The sequence below is a fragment of the Rattus norvegicus genome, chromosome 12 (assembly GCF_021556685.1).
Source record: "Rattus norvegicus strain SHRSP/BbbUtx chromosome 12, alternate assembly SHRSP_T2T, whole genome shotgun sequence".
Classification (NCBI taxonomy): domain Eukaryota; kingdom Metazoa; phylum Chordata; class Mammalia; order Rodentia; family Muridae; genus Rattus; species Rattus norvegicus.
In genome coordinates, this window is record NC_141545.1 from 7,679,658 (window position 1) to 7,701,593 (window position 21,936).

General features: G+C 42.9%; 9 pseudogenes; all 9 read right to left on the bottom strand.

The window, feature by feature from the left end:
* Nucleotides 1–993: 993 nt before the first annotated feature.
* On the bottom strand, nt 994–1,111 carry LOC148002085 (5S ribosomal RNA; annotated as a pseudogene).
* Nucleotides 1,112–3,489: 2,378 nt separating this feature from the next.
* On the bottom strand, nt 3,490–3,607 carry LOC148002086 (5S ribosomal RNA; annotated as a pseudogene).
* Nucleotides 3,608–5,929: 2,322 nt separating this feature from the next.
* On the bottom strand, nt 5,930–6,047 carry LOC148002087 (5S ribosomal RNA; annotated as a pseudogene).
* A 2,372-nt stretch (nt 6,048–8,419) lies between these two features.
* Nucleotides 8,420–8,537, bottom strand: LOC148002088 (5S ribosomal RNA; annotated as a pseudogene).
* A 2,342-nt stretch (nt 8,538–10,879) lies between these two features.
* LOC148002089 (5S ribosomal RNA) lies at nt 10,880–10,997 on the bottom strand (annotated as a pseudogene).
* A 2,384-nt stretch (nt 10,998–13,381) lies between these two features.
* Nucleotides 13,382–13,499, bottom strand: LOC148002090 (5S ribosomal RNA; annotated as a pseudogene).
* Nucleotides 13,500–15,867: 2,368 nt separating this feature from the next.
* On the bottom strand, nt 15,868–15,985 carry LOC148002091 (5S ribosomal RNA; annotated as a pseudogene).
* Nucleotides 15,986–18,420: 2,435 nt separating this feature from the next.
* On the bottom strand, nt 18,421–18,538 carry LOC148002092 (5S ribosomal RNA; annotated as a pseudogene).
* A 2,370-nt stretch (nt 18,539–20,908) lies between these two features.
* On the bottom strand, nt 20,909–21,026 carry LOC148002093 (5S ribosomal RNA; annotated as a pseudogene).
* Nucleotides 21,027–21,936: the final 910 nt, after the last annotated feature.

Consider the following 21,936-nt stretch of genomic DNA (forward strand, 5'->3'; position numbering starts at 1 on the left):
TGAAGAAGTGCTTCAATTAATTCTGGACAATCTAAATTTTCTCCTGGTACCCAAGTATTATCGGCATCTGTAAACCCCTTCCACTTCACGAAATAGTTCACTACACAATGGTTCAGTACTTTTTCTACCACAAATTCTTCAGGCTCAGCATCTTCAACTCTTTTACTCTTTCCATTCTGTTTTTTTTTTTCCCAATTTTTGCAATGTAGTTTTATTGGAGGCCATTTTTAAAATTTAATCGGAGACTTGAAGCGCGCTCAGATGCTCAGGGCCGCGGATTCTGCAGAGTCTCCCGCCTATGTGATTCAGCTCAGGCACATCCTAGAGGAGGGGTTCCTCTGACATTTTTAAAGTCTATTTTTAGGGTTGGGGATTTAACTCAGTCGTAGGGCACATGCCTAGCAAGCACAAGGCCCTGGGTTCGATCCTTAGCTCTGGGGAAGGAAAAAAAAAGGCAAAATAAAAGTTGTAAAGTCGGGCTGGAAGGATGGCTTAGTGGTTAAGAGCACTGACTGCTCTTCCAGAGGTTCTGAGTTCAAATCCCAGCAACGACATGGTGTCTCACAGCCATCTGTAGTGAGATCTGATGCCCTCTTCTGGTGTGTCTGAAGACAGCTACAGTGTACTTATATATAAGAAATACATCTTTTTTAAAAAAGTTGTAAAGTCTATTTCTGTTTGTTGGTGTGGTTTGGTTTGGTTTGGGATGGGTTTTTTAAGGTTGCTTTGTTGTTTTGGTTTCTGTTGGTTTGTTACGCACATGGTCTCACTGTGTATCCCTGCTGTCCTGAAATCTCCTCCTGAGCTCCTGAGCTCCTGAGCTCCTGAGCTCCTGAGCTCCTGAGCTCCTGAGCTCCTGAGCTCCTGAGCTCCTGAGCTCCTGAGCTCCTGAGCTCCTGAGCTCCTGAGCTCCTGAGCTCCTGAGCTCCTGAGCTCCTGATTTTGATTGCCTGGCAAGAGCTCTACCACTGAGTTAAATCCCCAACCCCCAAAAGCCTACAGCACCCGGTATCCCAGGTGGTCTCCCATCCACGTACTAAGCATGCCCGACCCTGCTTAGCTTCCGAGATCAGACGAGATCGGGCGCGTTCCGGGTGGTATGGCTGTAGGCTCTTCTGATATTTTTTTAAGGAATATAAAACTATTCATTGACACAGCCAGAATACGGCAGATACATAGGTGAATGCGAGCAACAAACCAGTGAACTGAGCGAAGGACACCAGTTGAAGAAATCAGAGAAAGGACTAAAAGAGCTTGAAGGGACTTGAGACCCCATATGAACAACAACACCAACCAACCAGAGCTTCCAGGGACTAAACCACAGCAGGACTTAATGGCCAACATCAGCTCTAACCATGATTCTACTTCCACATCAAACAGATTCCATGAATCATAACCTTTTAGTACAGATTTTAACTTCCTACAAAGGAATGTTTCAACCAGAGGAACCTTTACACAGAACAGCTGACTCGGACCTGCCTCTGTAGATCAGCTGGCCTCTTAAATCACAGCTCCACCTGCCTCTAGAGTTCTGGCATTAAAGGTGCACACCACCACACTAGGCCAAGTCTTGTTGTTAAATCAAGCTACTACTTCGTTTAATTCCGTTTTCTGAAGGTGGAGTTGGTATGAAAATAAACTACTGTATTTATTTGATAATACATCAATTCTGATGGGCTTGCTTTTAAACTATCCAATACATTACAGACTCTGCTTAATCCGAAAGGTTATGGTATCAGGAAAATGGTCAGGCTGATGGCCTCTCATCAACCTGTGTTTTCACGTTCAGCTCTTTTGAGTATTAAAAGCAAGCTAAAACAGACAGGTTATGTAAGTGTTTTATGCATACACTGCATACAAACAAACGCGCGCGCACACACACACACACACACACACACACACACACACACAAACCAGAATGGTCCTTCTGTGTCCCAGTTAAAAATAAGTTCTGACTTGAGTCATGACTGTAAAATCTCCCCAGTGTTTAAGAAAAGCTGTTCTTCAAGCCGAGGAAATACAACATGGTGTCAAGTACTCTACTGTTACAGGAAGCAACTACAGAGAGCTCTCACTCGCTCAAAGGAGTCAGTGCCTTTTGACGCAGAACGAAAACCAAAAATCTCCCAACTACTGCCAATGCTTTCAAAACTAGCATATCAGACTTGATTTTCATCAGGATGCTCTTTGATCCACACTAGTAATTCAAAACCCAAGATCCAGATCATTCATATATATATATATATATATTTTTATATACATATATATATAATATTGTGTATTTATATATGCAAACAATTATTGTACTTCATTTCGGTACAAGAATGCCAAATCAGCCACTCCTCATAGAAGGCGATGACAATCTGAGGCCACTTCATATTCGCCTCCTTTGCTTGTCAGCAGCATCTCTCTTCTTCGATTTGCTCTCATCGGATTCACTATCAGATAAAGATTTCCTTTTTGGACAATCGTTTTCTTTACCAGCTTTTCGAGAATGAAGAAGTGCTTCAATTAATTCTGAACAATCTAAATTTTCTCCTGGTACCCAAGTATTATCGGCATCTGTAAACCCCTTCCACTTCACGAAATAGTTCACTACACAATGGTTCAGTACTTTTTCTACCACAAATTCTTCAGGCTCAGCATCTTCAACTCTTTTACTCTTTCCATTCTGTTTTTTTTTTTTCCCAATTTTTGCAATGTAGTTTTATTGGAGGCCATTTTTAAAATTTAATCGGAGACTTGAAGCGCGCTCAGATGCTCAGGGCCGCGGATTCTGCAGAGTCTCCCGCCTATGTGATTCAGCTCAGGCACATCCTAGAGGAGGGGTTCCTCTGACATTTTTAAAGTCTATTTTTAGGGTTGGGGATTTAACTCAGTCGTAGGGCACATGCCTAGCAAGCACAAGGCCCTGGGTTCGATCCTTAGCTCTGGGGAAGGAAAAAAAAAGGCAAAATAAAAGTTGTGAAGTCGGGCTGGAAGGATGGCTTAGTGGTTAAGAGCACTGACTGCTCTTCCAGAGGTTCTGAGTTCAAATCCCAGCAACGACATGGTGTCTCACAGCCATCTGTAGTGAGATCTGATGCCCTCTTCTGGTGTGTCTGAAGACAGCTACAGTGTACTTATATATAAGAAATACATCTTTTTTAAAAAAGTTGTAAAGTCTATTTCTGTTTGTTGGTGTGGTTTGGTTTGTTTTGGGATGGGTTTTTTAAGGTTGCTTTGTTGTTTTGGTTTCTGTTGGTTTGTTACGCACATGGTCTCACTGTGTATCCCTGCTGTCCTGAAATCTCCTCCTGAGCTCCTGAGCTCCTGAGCTCCTGAGCTCCTGAGCTCCTGAGCTCCTGAGCTCCTGAGCTCCTGAGCTCCTGAGCTCCTGAGCTCCTGAGCTCCTGAGCTCCTGAGCTCCTGAGCTCCTGAGCTCCTGAGCTCCTGATTTTGATTGCCTGGCAAGAGCTCTACCACTGAGTTAAATCCCCAACCCCCAAAAGCCTACAGCACCCGGTATCCCAGGTGGTCTCCCATCCACGTACTAAGCATGCCCGACCCTGCTTAGCTTCCGAGATCAGACGAGATCGGGCGCGTTCCGGGTGGTATGGCTGTAGGCTCTTCTGACATTTTTTTAAGGAATATAAAACTATTCATTGACACAACCAGAATACGGCAGATACATAGGTGAATGCGAGCAACAAACCAGTGAACTGAGCGCAGGACCCCAGTTGAAGAAATCAGAGAAAGGACTAAAAGAGCTTGAAGGGACTTGAGACCCCATATGAACAACAACACCAACCAACCAGAGCTTCCAGGGACTAAACCACAGCAGGACTTAATGGCCAACATCAGCTCTAACCATGATTCTACTTCCACATCAAACAGATTCCATGAATCATAACCTTTTAGTACAGATTTTAACTTCCTACAAAGGAATGGTTCAACCAGAGGAACCTTTACACAGAACAGCTGACTCGGACCTGCCTCTGTAGATCAGCTGGCCTCTTAAATCACAGCTCCACCTGCCTCTAGAGTTCTGGCATTAAAGGTGCACACCACCACACTAGGCCAAGTCTTGTTGTTAAATCAAGCTACTACTTCGTTTAATTCCGTTTTCTGAAGGTGGAGTTGGTATGAAAATAAACTACTGTATTTATTTGATAATACATCAATTCTGATGGGCTTGCTTTTAAACTATCCAATACATTACAGACTCTGCTTAATCCGAAAGGTTATGGTATCAGGAAAATGGTCAGGCTGATGGCCTCTCATCAACCTGTGTTTTCACGTTCAGCTCTTTTGAGTATTAAAAGCAAGCTAAAACAGACAGGTTATGTAAGTGTTTTATGCATACACTGCATACAAACAAACGCGCGCGCACACACACACACACACACACACACACACACACACACAAACCAGAATGGTCCTTCTGTGTCCCAGTTAAAAATAAGTTCTGACTTGAGTCATGACTGTAAAATCTCCCCAGTGTTTAAGAAAAGCTGTTCTTCAAGCCGAGGAAATACAACATGGTGTCAAGTACTCTACTGTTACAGGAAGCAACTACAGAGAGCTCTCACTCGCTCAAAGGAGTCAGTGCCTTTTGACGCAGAACGAAAACCAAAAATCTCCCAACTACTGCCAATGCTTTCAAAACTAGCATATCAGACTTGATTTTCATCAGGATGCTCTTTGATCCACACTAGTAATTCAAAACCCAAGATCCAGATCATTCATATATATATATATATATATATATTTTATATACATATATATATTATTGTGTATTTATATATGCAAACAATTATTGTACTTCATTTCGGTACAAGAATGCCAAATCAGCCACTCCTCATAGAAGGCGATGACAATCTGAGGCCACTTCATATTCGCCTCCTTTGCTTGTCAGCAGCATCTCTCTTCTTCGATTTGCTCTCATCGGATTCACTATCAGATAAAGATTTCCTTTTTGGACAATCGTTTTCTTTACCAGCTTTTCGAGAATGAAGAAGTGCTTCAATTAATTCTGGACAATCTAAATTTTCTCCTGGTACCCAAGTATTATCGGCATCTGTAAACCCCTTCCACTTCACGAAATAGTTCACTACACAATGGTTCAGTACTTTTTCTACCACAAATTCTTCAGGCTCAGCATCTTCAACTCTTTTACTCTTTCCATTCTGTTTTTTTTTTTCCCAATTTTTGCAATGTAGTTTTATTGGAGGCCATTTTTAAAATTTAATCGGAGACTTGAAGCGCGCTCAGATGCTCAGGGCCGCGGATTCTGCAGAGTCTCCCGCCTATGTGATTCAGCTCAGGCACATCCTAGAGGAGGGGTTCCTCTGACATTTTTAAAGTCTATTTTTAGGGTTGGGGATTTAACTCAGTCGTAGGGCACATGCCTAGCAAGCACAAGGCCCTGGGTTCGATCCTTAGCTCTGGGGAAGGAAAAAAAAAGGCAAAATAAAAGTTGTAAAGTCGGGCTGGAAGGATGGCTTAGTGGTTAAGAGCACTGACTGCTCTTCCAGAGGTTCTGAGTTCAAATCCCAGCAACGACATGGTGTCTCACAGCCATCTGTAGTGAGATCTGATGCCCTCTTCTGGTGTGTCTGAAGACAGCTACAGTGTACTTATATATAAGAAATACATCTTTTTTAAAAAAGTTGTAAAGTCTATTTCTGTTTGTTGGTGTGGTTTGGTTTGGTTTGGGATGGGTTTTTTAAGGTTGCTTTGTTGTTTTGGTTTCTGTTGGTTTGTTACGCACATGGTCTCACTGTGTATCCCTGCTGTCCTGAAATCTCCTCCTGAGCTCCTGAGCTCCTGAGCTCCTGAGCTCCTGAGCTCCTGAGCTCCTGAGCTCCTGAGCTCCTGAGCTCCTGAGCTCCTGATTTTGATTGCCTGGCAAGAGCTCTACCACTGAGTTAAATCCCCAACCCCCAAAAGCCTACAGCACCCGGTATCCCAGGTGGTCTCCCATCCACGTACTAAGCATGCCCGACCCTGCTTAGCTTCCGAGATCAGACGAGATCGGGCGCGTTCCGGGTGGTATGGCTGTAGGCTCTTCTGACATTTTTTTAAGGAATATAAAACTATTCATTGACACAGCCAGAATACGGCAGATACATAGGTGAATGCGAGCAACAAACCAGTGAACTGAGCGCAGGACCCCAGTTGAAGAAATCAGAGAAAGGACTAAAAGAGCTTGAAGGGACTTGAGACCCCATATGAACACACCACCAACCAACCAGAGCTTCCAGGGACTAAACCACAGCAGGACTTAATGGCCAACATCAGCTCTAACCATGATTCCTCTTCCACATCAAACAGATTCCATGAATCATAACCTTTTAGTACAGATTTTAACTTCCTACAAAGGAATGTTTCAACCAGAGGAACCTTTACACAGAACAGCTGACTCGGACCTGCCTCTGTAGATCAGCTGGCCTCTTAAATCACAGCTCCACCTGCCTCTAGAGTTCTGGCATTAAAGGTGCACACCACCACACTAGGCCAAGTCTTGTTGTTAAATCAAGCTACTACTTCGTTTAATTCCGTTTTCTGAAGGTGGAGTTGGTATGAAAATAAACTACTGTATTTATTTGATAATACATCAATTCTGATGGGCTTGCTTTTAAACTATCCAATACATTACAGACTCTGCTTAATCCGAAAGGTTATGGTATCAGGAAAATGGTCAGGCTGATGGCCTCTCATCAACCTGTGTTTTCACGTTCAGCTCTTTTGAGTATTAAAAGCAAGCTAAAACAGACAGGTTATGTAAGTGTTTTATGCATACACTGCATACAAACAAACGCGCGCGCACACACACACACACACACACACACACACACAAACCAGAATGGTCCTTCTGTGTCCCAGTTAAAAATAAGTTCTGACTTGAGTCATGACTGTAAAATCTCCCCAGTATTTAAGAAAAGCTGTTCTTCAAGCCGAGGAAATACAACATGGTGTCAAGTACTCTACTGTTACAGGAAGCAACTACAGAGAGCTCTCACTCGCTCAAAGGAGTCAGTGCCTTTTGACGCAGAACGAAAACCAAAAATCTCCCAACTACTGCCAATGCTTTCAAAACTAGCATATCAGACTTGATTTTCATCAGGATGCTCTTTGATCCACACTAGTAATTCAAAACCCAAGATCCAGATCATTCATATATATATATTTTTATATACATATATATATATAATATTGTGTATTTATATATGCAAACAATTATTGTACTTCATTTCGGTACAAGAATGCCAAATCAGCCACTCCTCATAGAAGGCGATGACAATCTGAGGCCACTTCATATTCGCCTCCTTTGCTTGTCAGCAGCATCTCTCTTCTTCGATTTGCTCTCATCGGATTCACTATCAGATAAAGATTTCCTTTTTGGACAATCGTTTTCTTTACCAGCTTTTCGAGAATGAAGAAGTGCTTCAATTAATTCTGAACAATCTAAATTTTCTCCTGGTACCCAAGTATTATCGGCATCTGTAAACCCCTTCCACTTCACGAAATAGTTCACTACACAATGGTTCAGTACTTTTTCTACCACAAATTCTTCAGGCTCAGCATCTTCAACTCTTTTACTCTTTCCATTCTGTTTTTTTTTTTCCCAATTTTTGCAATGTAGTTTTATTGGAGGCCATTTTTAAAATTTAATCGGAGACTTGAAGCGCGCTCAGATGCTCAGGGCCGCGGATTCTGCAGAGTCTCCCGCCTATGTGATTCAGCTCAGGCACATCCTAGAGGAGGGGTTCCTCTGACATTTTTAAAGTCTATTTTTAGGGTTGGGGATTTAACTCAGTCGTAGGGCACATGCCTAGCAAGCACAAGGCCCTGGGTTCGATCCTTAGCTCTGGGGAAGGAAAAAAAAAGGCAAAATAAAAGTTGTGAAGTCGGGCTGGAAGGATGGCTTAGTGGTTAAGAGCACTGACTGCTCTTCCAGAGGTTCTGAGTTCAAATCCCAGCAACGACATGGTGTCTCACAGCCATCTGTAGTGAGATCTGATGCCCTCTTCTGGTGTGTCTGAAGACAGCTACAGTGTACTTATATATAAGAAATACATCTTTTTTAAAAAAGTTGTAAAGTCTATTTCTGTTTGTTGGTGTGGTTTGGTTTGTTTTGGGATGGGTTTTTTAAGGTTGCTTTGTTGTTTTGGTTTCTGTTGGTTTGTTACGCACATGGTCTCACTGTGTATCCCTGCTGTCCTGAAATCTCCTCCTGAGCTCCTGAGCTCCTGAGCTCCTGAGCTCCTGAGCTCCTGAGCTCCTGAGCTCCTGAGCTCCTGAGCTCCTGAGCTCCTGAGCTCCTGAGCTCCTGAGCTCCTGAGCTCCTGAGCTCCTGAGCTCCTGAGCTCCTGAGCTCCTGATTTTGATTGCCTGGCAAGAGCTCTACCACTGAGTTAAATCCCCAACCCCCAAAAGCCTACAGCACCCGGTATCCCAGGTGGTCTCCCATCCACGTACTAAGCATGCCCGACCCTGCTTAGCTTCCGAGATCAGACGAGATCGGGCGCGTTCCGGGTGGTATGGCTGTAGGCTCTTCTGATATTTTTTTAAGGAATATAAAACTATTCATTGACACAGCCAGAATACGGCAGATACATAGGTGAATGCGAGCAACAAACCAGTGAACTGAGCGAAGGACCCCAGTTGAAGAAATCAGAGAAAGGACTAAAAGAGCTTGAAGGGACTTGAGACCCCATATGAACAACAACACCAACCAACCAGAGCTTCCAGGGACTAAACCACAGCAGGACTTAATGGCCAACATCAGCTCTAACCATGATTCTACTTCCACATCAAACAGATTCCATGAATCATAACCTTTTAGTACAGATTTTAACTTCCTACAAAGGAATGTTTCAACCAGAGGAACCTTTACACAGAACAGCTGACTCGGACCTGCCTCTGTATATCAGCTGGCCTCTTAAATCACAGCTCCACCTGCCTCTAGAGTTCTGGCATTAAAGGTGCACACCACCACACTAGGCCAAGTCTTGTTGTTAAATCAAGCTACTACTTCGTTTAATTCCGTTTTCTGAAGGTGGAGTTGGTATGAAAATAAACTACTGTATTTATTTGATAATACATCAATTCTGATGGGCTTGCTTTTAAACTATCCAATACATTACAGACTCTGCTTAATCCGAAAGGTTATGGTATCAGGAAAATGGTCAGGCTGATGGCCTCTCATCAACCTGTGTTTTCACGTTCAGCTCTTTTGAGTATTAAAAGCAAGCTAAAACAGACAGGTTATGTAAGTGTTTTATGCATACACTGCATACAAACAAACGCGCGCGCACACACACACACACACACACACACACACACACACACACACAAACCAGAATGGTCCTTCTGTGTCCCAGTTAAAAATAAGTTCTGACTTGAGTCATGACTGTAAAATCTCCCCAGTGTTTAAGAAAAGCTGTTCTTCAAGCCGAGGAAATACAACATGGTGTCAAGTACTCTACTGTTACAGGAAGCAACTACAGAGAGCTCTCACTCGCTCAAAGGAGTCAGTGCCTTTTGACGCAGAACGAAAACCAAAAATCTCCCAACTACTGCCAATGCTTTCAAAACTAGCATATCAGACTTGATTTTCATCAGGATGCTCTTTGATCCACACTAGTAATTCAAAACCCAAGATCCAGATCATTCATATATATATATATATATATTTTTATATACATATATATATAATATTGTGTATTTATATATGCAAACAATTATTGTACTTCATTTCGGTACAAGAATGCCAAATCAGCCACTCCTCATAGAAGGCGATGACAATCTGAGGCCACTTCATATTCGCCTCCTTTGCTTGTCAGCAGCATCTCTCTTCTTCGATTTGCTCTCATCGGATTCACTATCAGATAAAGATTTCCTTTTTGGACAATCGTTTTCTTTACCAGCTTTTCGAGAATGAAGAAGTGCTTCAATTAATTCTGAACAATCTAAATTTTCTCCTGGTACCCAAGTATTATCGGCATCTGTAAACCCCTTCCACTTCACGAAATAGTTCACTACACAATGGTTCAGTACTTTTTCTACCACAAATTCTTCAGGCTCAGCATCTTCAACTCTTTTACTCTTTCCATTCTGTTTTTTTTTTTTCCCAATTTTTGCAATGTAGTTTTATTGGAGGCCATTTTTAAAATTTAATCGGAGACTTGAAGCGCGCTCAGATGCTCAGGGCCGCGGATTCTGCAGAGTCTCCCGCCTATGTGATTCAGCTCAGGCACATCCTAGAGGAGGGGTTCCTCTGACATTTTTAAAGTCTATTTTTAGGGTTGGGGATTTAACTCAGTCGTAGGGCACATGCCTAGCAAGCACAAGGCCCTGGGTTCGATCCTTAGCTCTGGGGAAGGAAAAAAAAAGGCAAAATAAAAGTTGTGAAGTCGGGCTGGAAGGATGGCTTAGTGGTTAAGAGCACTGACTGCTCTTCCAGAGGTTCTGAGTTCAAATCCCAGCAACGACATGGTGTCTCACAGCCATCTGTAGTGAGATCTGATGCCCTCTTCTGGTGTGTCTGAAGACAGCTACAGTGTACTTATATATAAGAAATACATCTTTTTTAAAAAAGTTGTAAAGTCTATTTCTGTTTGTTGGTGTGGTTTGGTTTGTTTTGGGATGGGTTTTTTAAGGTTGCTTTGTTGTTTTGGTTTCTGTTGGTTTGTTACGCACATGGTCTCACTGTGTATCCCTGCTGTCCTGAAATCTCCTCCTGAGCTCCTGAGCTCCTGAGCTCCTGAGCTCCTGAGCTCCTGAGCTCCTGAGCTCCTGAGCTCCTGAGCTCCTGAGCTCCTGAGCTCCTGAGCTCCTGATTTTGATTGCCTGGCAAGAGCTCTACCACTGAGTTAAATCCCCAACCCCCAAAAGCCTACAGCACCCGGTATCCCAGGTGGTCTCCCATCCACGTACTAAGCATGCCCGACCCTGCTTAGCTTCCGAGATCAGACGAGATCGGGCGCGTTCCGGGTGGTATGGCTGTAGGCTCTTCTGACATTTTTTTAAGGAATATAAAACTATTCATTGACACAACCAGAATACGGCAGATACATAGGTGAATGCGAGCAACAAACCAGTGAACTGAGCGCAGGACCCCAGTTGAAGAAATCAGAGAAAGGACTAAAAGAGCTTGAAGGGACTTGAGACCCCATATGAACAACAACACCAACCAACCAGAGCTTCCAGGGACTAAACCACAGCAGGACTTAATGGCCAACATCAGCTCTAACCATGATTCTACTTCCACATCAAACAGATTCCATGAATCATAACCTTTTAGTACAGATTTTAACTTCCTACAAAGGAATGGTTCAACCAGAGGAACCTTTACACAGAACAGCTGACTCGGACCTGCCTCTGTAGATCAGCTGGCCTCTTAAATCACAGCTCCACCTGCCTCTAGAGTTCTGGCATTAAAGGTGCACACCACCACACTAGGCCAAGTCTTGTTGTTAAATCAAGCTACTACTTCGTTTAATTCCGTTTTCTGAAGGTGGAGTTGGTATGAAAATAAACTACTGTATTTATTTGATAATACATCAATTCTGATGGGCTTGCTTTTAAACTATCCAATACATTACAGACTCTGCTTAATCCGAAAGGTTATGGTATCAGGAAAATGGTCAGGCTGATGGCCTCTCATCAACCTGTGTTTTCACGTTCAGCTCTTTTGAGTATTAAAAGCAAGCTAAAACAGACAGGTTATGTAAGTGTTTTATGCATACACTGCATACAAACAAACGCGCGCGCACACACACACACACACACACACACACACACACACACAAACCAGAATGGTCCTTCTGTGTCCCAGTTAAAAATAAGTTCTGACTTGAGTCATGACTGTAAAATCTCCCCAGTGTTTAAGAAAAGCTGTTCTTCAAGCCGAGGAAATACAACATGGTGTCAAGTACTCTACTGTTACAGGAAGCAACTACAGAGAGCTCTCACTCGCTCAAAGGAGTCAGTGCCTTTTGACGCAGAACGAAAACCAAAAATCTCCCAACTACTGCCAATGCTTTCAAAACTAGCATATCAGACTTGATTTTCATCAGGATGCTCTTTGATCCACACTAGTAATTCAAAACCCAAGATCCAGATCATTCATATATATATATATATATATATTTTATATACATATATATAATATTGTGTATTTATATATGCAAACAATTATTGTACTTCATTTCGGTACAAGAATGCCAAATCAGCCACTCCTCATAGAAGGCGATGACAATCTGAGGCCACTTCATATTCGCCTCCTTTGCTTGTCAGCAGCATCTCTCTTCTTCGATTTGCTCTCATCGGATTCACTATCAGATAAAGATTTCCTTTTTGGACAATCGTTTTCTTTACCAGCTTTTCGAGAATGAAGAAGTGCTTCAATTAATTCTGGACAATCTAAATTTTCTCCTGGTACCCAAGTATTATCGGCATCTGTAAACCCCTTCCACTTCACGAAATAGTTCACTACACAATGGTTCAGTACTTTTTCTACCACAAATTCTTCAGGCTCAGCATCTTCAACTCTTTTACTCTTTCCATTCTGTTTTTTTTTTTCCCAATTTTTGCAATGTAGTTTTATTGGAGGCCATTTTTAAAATTTAATCGGAGACTTGAAGCGCGCTCAGATGCTCAGGGCCGCGGATTCTGCAGAGTCTCCCGCCTATGTGATTCAGCTCAGGCACATCCTAGAGGAGGGGTTCCTCTGACATTTTTAAAGTCTATTTTTAGGGTTGGGGATTTAACTCAGTCGTAGGGCACATGCCTAGCAAGCACAAGGCCCTGGGTTCGATCCTTAGCTCTGGGGAAGGAAAAAAAAAGGCAAAATAAAAGTTGTAAAGTCGGGCTGGAAGGATGGCTTAGTGGTTAAGAGCACTGACTGCTCTTCCAGAGGTTCTGAGTTCAAATCCCAGCAACGACATGGTGTCTCACAGCCATCTGTAGTGAGATCTGATGCCCTCTTCTGGTGTGTCTGAAGACAGCTACAGTGTACTTATATATAAGAAATACATCTTTTTTAAAAAAGTTGTAAAGTCTATTTCTGTTTGTTGGTGTGGTTTGGTTTGGTTTGGGATGGGTTTTTTAAGGTTGCTTTGTTGTTTTGGTTTCTGTTGGTTTGTTACGCACATGGTCTCACTGTGTATCCCTGCTGTCCTGAAATCTCCTCCTGAGCTCCTGAGCTCCTGAGCTCCTGAGCTCCTGAGCTCCTGAGCTCCTGAGCTCCTGAGCTCCTGAGCTCCTGAGCTCCTGAGCTCCTGAGCTCCTGAGCTCCTGAGCTCCTGAGCTCCTGAGCTCCTGAGCTCCTGAGCTCCTGATTTTGATTGCCTGGCAAGAGCTCTACCACTGAGTTAAATCCCCAACCCCCAAAAGCCTACAGCACCCGGTATCCCAGGTGGTCTCCCATCCACGTACTAAGCATGCCCGACCCTGCTTAGCTTCCGAGATCAGACGAGATCGGGCGCGTTCCGGGTGGTATGGCTGTAGGCTCTTCTGACATTTTTTTAAGGAATATAAAACTATTCATTGACACAGCCAGAATACGGCAGATACATAGGTGAATGCGAGCAACAAACCAGTGAACTGAGCGCAGGACCCCAGTTGAAGAAATCAGAGAAAGGACTAAAAGAGCTTGAAGGGACTTGAGACCCCATATGAACACACCACCAACCAACCAGAGCTTCCAGGGACTAAACCACAGCAGGACTTAATGGCCAACATCAGCTCTAACCATGATTCCTCTTCCACATCAAACAGATTCCATGAATCATAACCTTTTAGTACAGATTTTAACTTCCTACAAAGGAATGTTTCAACCAGAGGAACCTTTACACAGAACAGCTGACTCGGACCTGCCTCTGTAGATCAGCTGGCCTCTTAAATCACAGCTCCACCTGCCTCTAGAGTTCTGGCATTAAAGGTGCACACCACCACACTAGGCCAAGTCTTGTTGTTAAATCAAGCTACTACTTCGTTTAATTCCGTTTTCTGAAGGTGGAGTTGGTATGAAAATAAACTACTGTATTTATTTGATAATACATCAATTCTGATGGGCTTGCTTTTAAACTATCCAATACATTACAGACTCTGCTTAATCCGAAAGGTTATGGTATCAGGAAAATGGTCAGGCTGATGGCCTCTCATCAACCTGTGTTTTCACGTTCAGCTCTTTTGAGTATTAAAAGCAAGCTAAAACAGACAGGTTATGTAAGTGTTTTATGCATACACTGCATACAAACAAACGCGCGCGCACACACACACACACACACACACACACACACACACAAACCAGAATGGTCCTTCTGTGTCCCAGTTAAAAATAAGTTCTGACTTGAGTCATGACTGTAAAATCTCCCCAGTATTTAAGAAAAGCTGTTCTTCAAGCCGAGGAAATACAACATGGTGTCAAGTACTCTACTGTTACAGGAAGCAACTACAGAGAGCTCTCACTCGCTCAAAGGAGTCAGTGCCTTTTGACGCAGAACGAAAACCAAAAATCTCCCAACTACTGCCAATGCTTTCAAAACTAGCATATCAGACTTGATTTTCATCAGGATGCTCTTTGATCCACACTAGTAATTCAAAACCCAAGATCCAGATCATTCATATATATATATTTTTATATACATATATATATATATAATATTGTGTATTTATATATGCAAACAATTATTGTACTTCATTTCGGTACAAGAATGCCAAATCAGCCACTCCTCATAGAAGGCGATGACAATCTGAGGCCACTTCATATTCGCCTCCTTTGCTTGTCAGCAGCATCTCTCTTCTTCGATTTGCTCTCATCGGATTCACTATCAGATAAAGATTTCCTTTTTGGACAATCGTTTTCTTTACCAGCTTTTCGAGAATGAAGAAGTGCTTCAATTAATTCTGAACAATCTAAATTTTCTCCTGGTACCCAAGTATTATCGGCATCTGTAAACCCCTTCCACTTCACGAAATAGTTCACTACACAATGGTTCAGTACTTTTTCTACCACAAATTCTTCAGGCTCAGCATCTTCAACTCTTTTACTCTTTCCATTCTGTTTTTTTTTCCCAATTTTTGCAATGTAGTTTTATTGGAGGCCATTTTTAAAATTTAATCGGAGACTTGAAGCGCGCTCAGATGCTCAGGGCCGCGGATTCTGCAGAGTCTCCCGCCTATGTGATTCAGCTCAGGCACATCCTAGAGGAGGGGTTCCTCTGACATTTTTAAAGTCTATTTTTAGGGTTGGGGATTTAACTCAGTCGTAGGGCACATGCCTAGCAAGCACAAGGCCCTGGGTTCGATCCTTAGCTCTGGGGAAGGAAAAAAAAAGGCAAAATAAAAGTTGTGAAGTCGGGCTGGAAGGATGGCTTAGTGGTTAAGAGCACTGACTGCTCTTCCAGAGGTTCTGAGTTCAAATCCCAGCAACGACATGGTGTCTCACAGCCATCTGTAGTGAGATCTGATGCCCTCTTCTGGTGTGTCTGAAGACAGCTACAGTGTACTTATATATAAGAAATACATCTTTTTTAAAAAAGTTGTAAAGTCTATTTCTGTTTGTTGGTGTGGTTTGGTTTGTTTTGGGATGGGTTTTTTAAGGTTGCTTTGTTGTTTTGGTTTCTGTTGGTTTGTTACGCACATGGTCTCACTGTGTATCCCTGCTGTCCTGAAATCTCCTCCTGAGCTCCTGAGCTCCTGAGCTCCTGAGCTCCTGAGCTCCTGAGCTCCTGAGCTCCTGAGCTCCTGAGCTCCTGAGCTCCTGAGCTCCTGAGCTCCTGAGCTCCTGAGCTCCTGAGCTCCTGAGCTCCTGAGCTCCTGATTTTGATTGCCTGGCAAGAGCTCTACCACTGAGTTAAATCCCCAACCCCCAAAAGCCTACAGCACCCGGTATCCCAGGTGGTCTCCCATCCACGTACTAAGCATGCCCGACCCTGCTTAGCTTCCGAGATCAGACGAGATCGGGCGCGTTCCGGGTGGTATGGCTGTAGGCTCTTCTGATATTTTTTTAAGGAATATAAAACTATTCATTGACACAGCCAGAATACGGCAGATACATAGGTGAATGCGAGCAACAAACCAGTGAACTGAGCGAAGGACCCCAGTTGAAGAAATCAGAGAAAGGACTAAAAGAGCTTGAAGGGACTTGAGACCCCATATGAACAACAACACCAACCAACCAGAGCTTCCAGGGACTAAACCACAGCAGGACTTAATGGCCAACATCAGCTCTAACCATGATTCTACTTCCACATCAAACAGATTCCATGAATCATAACCTTTTAGTACAGATTTTAACTTCCTACAAAGGAATGTTTCAACCAGAGGAACCTTTACACAGAACAGCTGACTCGGACCTGCCTCTGTAGATCAGCTGGCCTCTTAAATCACAGCTCCACCTGCCTCTAGAGTTCTGGCATTAAAGGTGCACACCACCACACTAGGCCAAGTCTTGTTGTTAAATCAAGCTACTACTTCGTTTAATTCCGTTTTCTGAAGGTGGAGTTGGTATGAAAATAAACTACTGTATTTATTTGATAATACATCAATTCTGATGGGCTTGCTTTTAAACTATCCAATACATTACAGACTCTGCTTAATCCGAAAGGTTATGGTATCAGGAAAATGGTCAGGCTGATGGCCTCTCATCAACCTGTGTTTTCACGTTCAGCTCTTTTGAGTATTAAAAGCAAGCTAAAACAGACAGGTTATGTAAGTGTTTTATGCATACACTGCATACAAACAAACGCGCGCGCACACACACACACACACACACACACACACACACACACACACACACAAACCAGAATGGTCCTTCTGTGTCCCAGTTAAAAATAAGTTCTGACTTGAGTCATGACTGTAAAATCTCCCCAGTGTTTAAGAAAAGCTGTTCTTCAAGCCGAGGAAATACAACATGGTGTCAAGTACTCTACTGTTACAGGAAGCAACTACAGAGAGCTCTCACTCGCTCAAAGGAGTCAGTGCCTTTTGACGCAGAACGAAAATCAAAAATCTCCCAACTACTGCCAATGCTTTCAAAACTAGCATATCAGACTTGATTTTCATCAGGATGCTCTTTGATCCACACTAGTAATTCAAAACCCAAGATCCAGATCATTCATATATATATATATATATATATATATATATATATATATATATATATATTTATATACATATATATATAATATTGTGTATTTATATATGCAAACAATTATTGTACTTCATTTCGGTACAAGAATGCCAAATCAGCCACTCCTCATAGAAGGCGATGACAATCTGAGGCCACTTCATATTCGCCTCCTTTGCTTGTCAGCAGCATCTCTCTTCTTCGATTTGCTCTCATCGGATTCACTATCAGATAAAGATTTCCTTTTTGGACAATCGTTTTCTTTACCAGCTTTTCGAGAATGAAGAAGTGCTTCAATTAATTCTGAACAATCTAAATTTTCTCCTGGTACCCAAGTATTATCGGCATCTGTAAACCCCTTCCACTTCACGAAATAGTTCACTACACAATGGTTCAGTACTTTTTCTACCACAAATTCTTCAGGCTCAGCATCTTCAACTCTTTTACTCTTTCCATTCTGTTTTTTTTTTTCCCAATTTTTGCAATGTAGTTTTATTGGAGGCCATTTTTAAAATTTAATCGGAGACTTGAAGCGCGCTCAGATGCTCAGGGCCGCGGATTCTGCAGAGTCTCCCGCCTATGTGATTCAGCTCAGGCACATCCTAGAGGAGGGGTTCCTCTGACATTTTTAAAGTCTATTTTTAGGGTTGGGGATTTAACTCAGTCGTAGGGCACATGCCTAGCAAGCACAAGGCCCTGGGTTCGATCCTTAGCTCTGGGGAAGGAAAAAAAAAGGCAAAATAAAAGTTGTGAAGTCGGGCTGGAAGGATGGCTTAGTGGTTAAGAGCACTGACTGCTCTTCCAGAGGTTCTGAGTTCAAATCCCAGCAACGACATGGTGTCTCACAGCCATCTGTAGTGAGATCTGATGCCCTCTTCTGGTGTGTCTGAAGACAGCTACAGTGTACTTATATATAAGAAATACATCTTTTTTAAAAAAGTTGTAAAGTCTATTTCTGTTTGTTGGTGTGGTTTGGTTTGTTTTGGGATGGGTTTTTTAAGGTTGCTTTGTTGTTTTGGTTTCTGTTGGTTTGTTACGCACATGGTCTCACTGTGTATCCCTGCTGTCCTGAAATCTCCTCCTGAGCTCCTGAGCTCCTGAGCTCCTGAGCTCCTGAGCTCCTGAGCTCCTGAGCTCCTGAGCTCCTGAGCTCCTGAGCTCCTGAGCTCCTGAGCTCCTGAGCTCCTGAGCTCCTGAGCTCCTGAGCTCCTGAGCTCCTGAGCTCCTGAGCTCCTGAGCTCCTGATTTTGATTGCCTGGCAAGAGCTCTACCACTGAGTTAAATCCCCAACCCCCAAAAGCCTACAGCACCCGGTATCCCAGGTGGTCTCCCATCCACGTACTAAGCATGCCCGACCCTGCTTAGCTTCCGAGATCAGACGAGATCGGGCGCGTTCCGGGTGGTATGGCTGTAGGCTCTTCTGACATTTTTTTAAGGAATATAAAACTATTCATTGACACAACCAGAATACGGCAGATACATAGGTGAATGCGAGCAACAAACCAGTGAACTGAGCGCAGGACCCCAGTTGAAGAAATCAGAGAAAGGACTAAAAGAGCTTGAAGGGACTTGAGACCCCATATGAACAACAACACCAACCAACCAGAGCTTCCAGGGACTAAACCACAGCAGGACTTAATGGCCAACATCAGCTCTAACCATGATTCTACTTCCACATCAAACAGATTCCATGAATCATAACCTTTTAGTACAGATTTTAACTTCCTACAAAGGAATGGTTCAACCAGAGGAACCTTTACACAGAACAGCTGACTCGGACCTGCCTCTGTAGATCAGCTGGCCTCTTAAATCACAGCTCCACCTGCCTCTAGAGTTCTGGCATTAAAGGTGCACACCACCACACTAGGCCAAGTCTTGTTGTTAAATCAAGCTACTACTTCGTTTAATTCCGTTTTCTGAAGGTGGAGTTGGTATGAAAATAAACTACTGTATTTATTTGATAATACATCAATTCTGATGGGCTTGCTTTTAAACTATCCAATACATTACAGACTCTGCTTAATCCGAAAGGTTATGGTATCAGGAAAATGGTCAGGCTGATGGCCTCTCATCAACCTGTGTTTTCACGTTCAGCTCTTTTGAGTATTAAAAGCAAGCTAAAACAGACAGGTTATGTAAGTGTTTTATGCATACACTGCATACAAACAAACGCGCGCGCACACACACACACACACACACACACACACACACACACACAAACCAGAATGGTCCTTCTGTGTCCCAGTTAAAAATAAGTTCTGACTTGAGTCATGACTGTAAAATCTCCCCAGTGTTTAAGAAAAGCTGTTCTTCAAGCCGAGGAAATACAACATGGTGTCAAGTACTCTACTGTTACAGGAAGCAACTACAGAGAGCTCTCACTCGCTCAAAGGAGTCAGTGCCTTTTGACGCAGAACGAAAACCAAAAATCTCCCAACTACTGCCAATGCTTTCAAAACTAGCATATCAGACTTGATTTTCATCAGGATGCTCTTTGATCCACACTAGTAATTCAAAACCCAAGATCCAGATCATTCATATATATATATATATATATATTTTATATACATATATATAATATTGTGTATTTATATATGCAAACAATTATTGTACTTCATTTCGGTACAAGAATGCCAAATCAGCCACTCCTCATAGAAGGCGATGACAATCTGAGGCCACTTCATATTCGCCTCCTTTGCTTGTCAGCAGCATCTCTCTTCTTCGATTTGCTCTCATCGGATTCACTATCAGATAAAGATTTCCTTTTTGGACAATCGTTTTCTTTACCAGCTTTTCGAGAATGAAGAAGTGCTTCAATTAATTCTGGACAATCTAAATTTTCTCCTGGTACCCAAGTATTATCGGCATCTGTAAACCCCTTCCACTTCACGAAATAGTTCACTACACAATGGTTCAGTACTTTTTCTACCACAAATTCTTCAGGCTCAGCATCTTCAACTCTTTTACTCTTTCCATTCTGTTTTTTTTTTTCCCAATTTTTGCAATGTAGTTTTATTGGAGGCCATTTTTAAAATTTAATCGGAGACTTGAAGCGCGCTCAGATGCTCAGGGCCGCGGATTCTGCAGAGTCTCCCGCCTATGTGATTCAGCTCAGGCACATCCTAGAGGAGGGGTTCCTCTGACATTTTTAAAGTCTATTTTTAGGGTTGGGGATTTAACTCAGTCGTAGGGCACATGCCTAGCAAGCACAAGGCCCTGGGTTCGATCCTTAGCTCTGGGGAAGGAAAAAAAAAGGCAAAATAAAAGTTGTAAAGTCGGGCTGGAAGGATGGCTTAGTGGTTAAGAGCACTGACTGCTCTTCCAGAGGTTCTGAGTTCAAATCCCAGCAACGACATGGTGTCTCACAGCCATCTGTAGTGAGATCTGATGCCCTCTTCTGGTGTGTCTGAAGACAGCTACAGTGTACTTATATATAAGAAATACATCTTTTTTAAAAAAGTTGTAAAGTCTATTTCTGTTTGTTGGTGTGGTTTGGTTTGGTTTGGGATGGGTTTTTTAAGGTTGCTTTGTTGTTTTGGTTTCTGTTGGTTTGTTACGCACATGGTCTCACTGTGTATCCCTGCTGTCCTGAAATCTCCTCCTGAGCTCCTGAGCTCCTGAGCTCCTGAGCTCCTGAGCTCCTGAGCTCCTGAGCTCCTGAGCTCCTGAGCTCCTGAGCTCCTGAGCTCCTGAGCTCCTGAGCTCCTGAGCTCCTGAGCTCCTGAGCTCCTGATTTTGATTGCCTGGCAAGAGCTCTACCACTGAGTTAAATCCCCAACCCCCAAAAGCCTACAGCACCCGGTATCCCAGGTGGTCTCCCATCCACGTACTAAGCATGCCCGACCCTGCTTAGCTTCCGAGATCAGACGAGATCGGGCGCGTTCCGGGTGGTATGGCTGTAGGCTCTTCTGACATTTTTTTAAGGAATATAAAACTATTCATTGACACAGCCAGAATACGGCAGATACATAGGTGAATGCGAGCAACAAACCAGTGAACTGAGCGCAGGACCCCAGTTGAAGAAATCAGAGAAAGGACTAAAAGAGCTTGAAGGGACTTGAGACCCCATATGAACACACCACCAACCAACCAGAGCTTCCAGGGACTAAACCACAGCAGGACTTAATGGCCAACATCAGCTCTAACCATGATTCCTCTTCCACATCAAACAGATTCCATGAATCATAACCTTTTAGTACAGATTTTAACTTCCTACAAAGGAATGTTTCAACCAGAGGAACCTTTACACAGAACAGCTGACTCGGACCTGCCTCTGTAGATCAGCTGGCCTCTTAAATCACAGCTCCACCTGCCTCTAGAGTTCTGGCATTAAAGGTGCACACCACCACACTAGGCCAAGTCTTGTTGTTAAATCAAGCTACTACTTCGTTTAATTCCGTTTTCTGAAGGTGGAGTTGGTATGAAAATAAACTACTGTATTTATTTGATAATACATCAATTCTGATGGGCTTGCTTTTAAACTATCCAATACATTACAGACTCTGCTTAATCCGAAAGGTTATGGTATCAGGAAAATGGTCAGGCTGATGGCCTCTCATCAACCTGTGTTTTCACGTTCAGCTCTTTTGAGTATTAAAAGCAAGCTAAAACAGACAGGTTATGTAAGTGTTTTATGCATACACTGCATACAAACAAACGCGCGCGCACACACACACACACACACACACACACACACACACACAAACCAGAATGGTCCTTCTGTGTCCCAGTTAAAAATAAGTTCTGACTTGAGTCATGACTGTAAAATCTCCCCAGTATTTAAGAAAAGCTGTTCTTCAAGCCGAGGAAATACA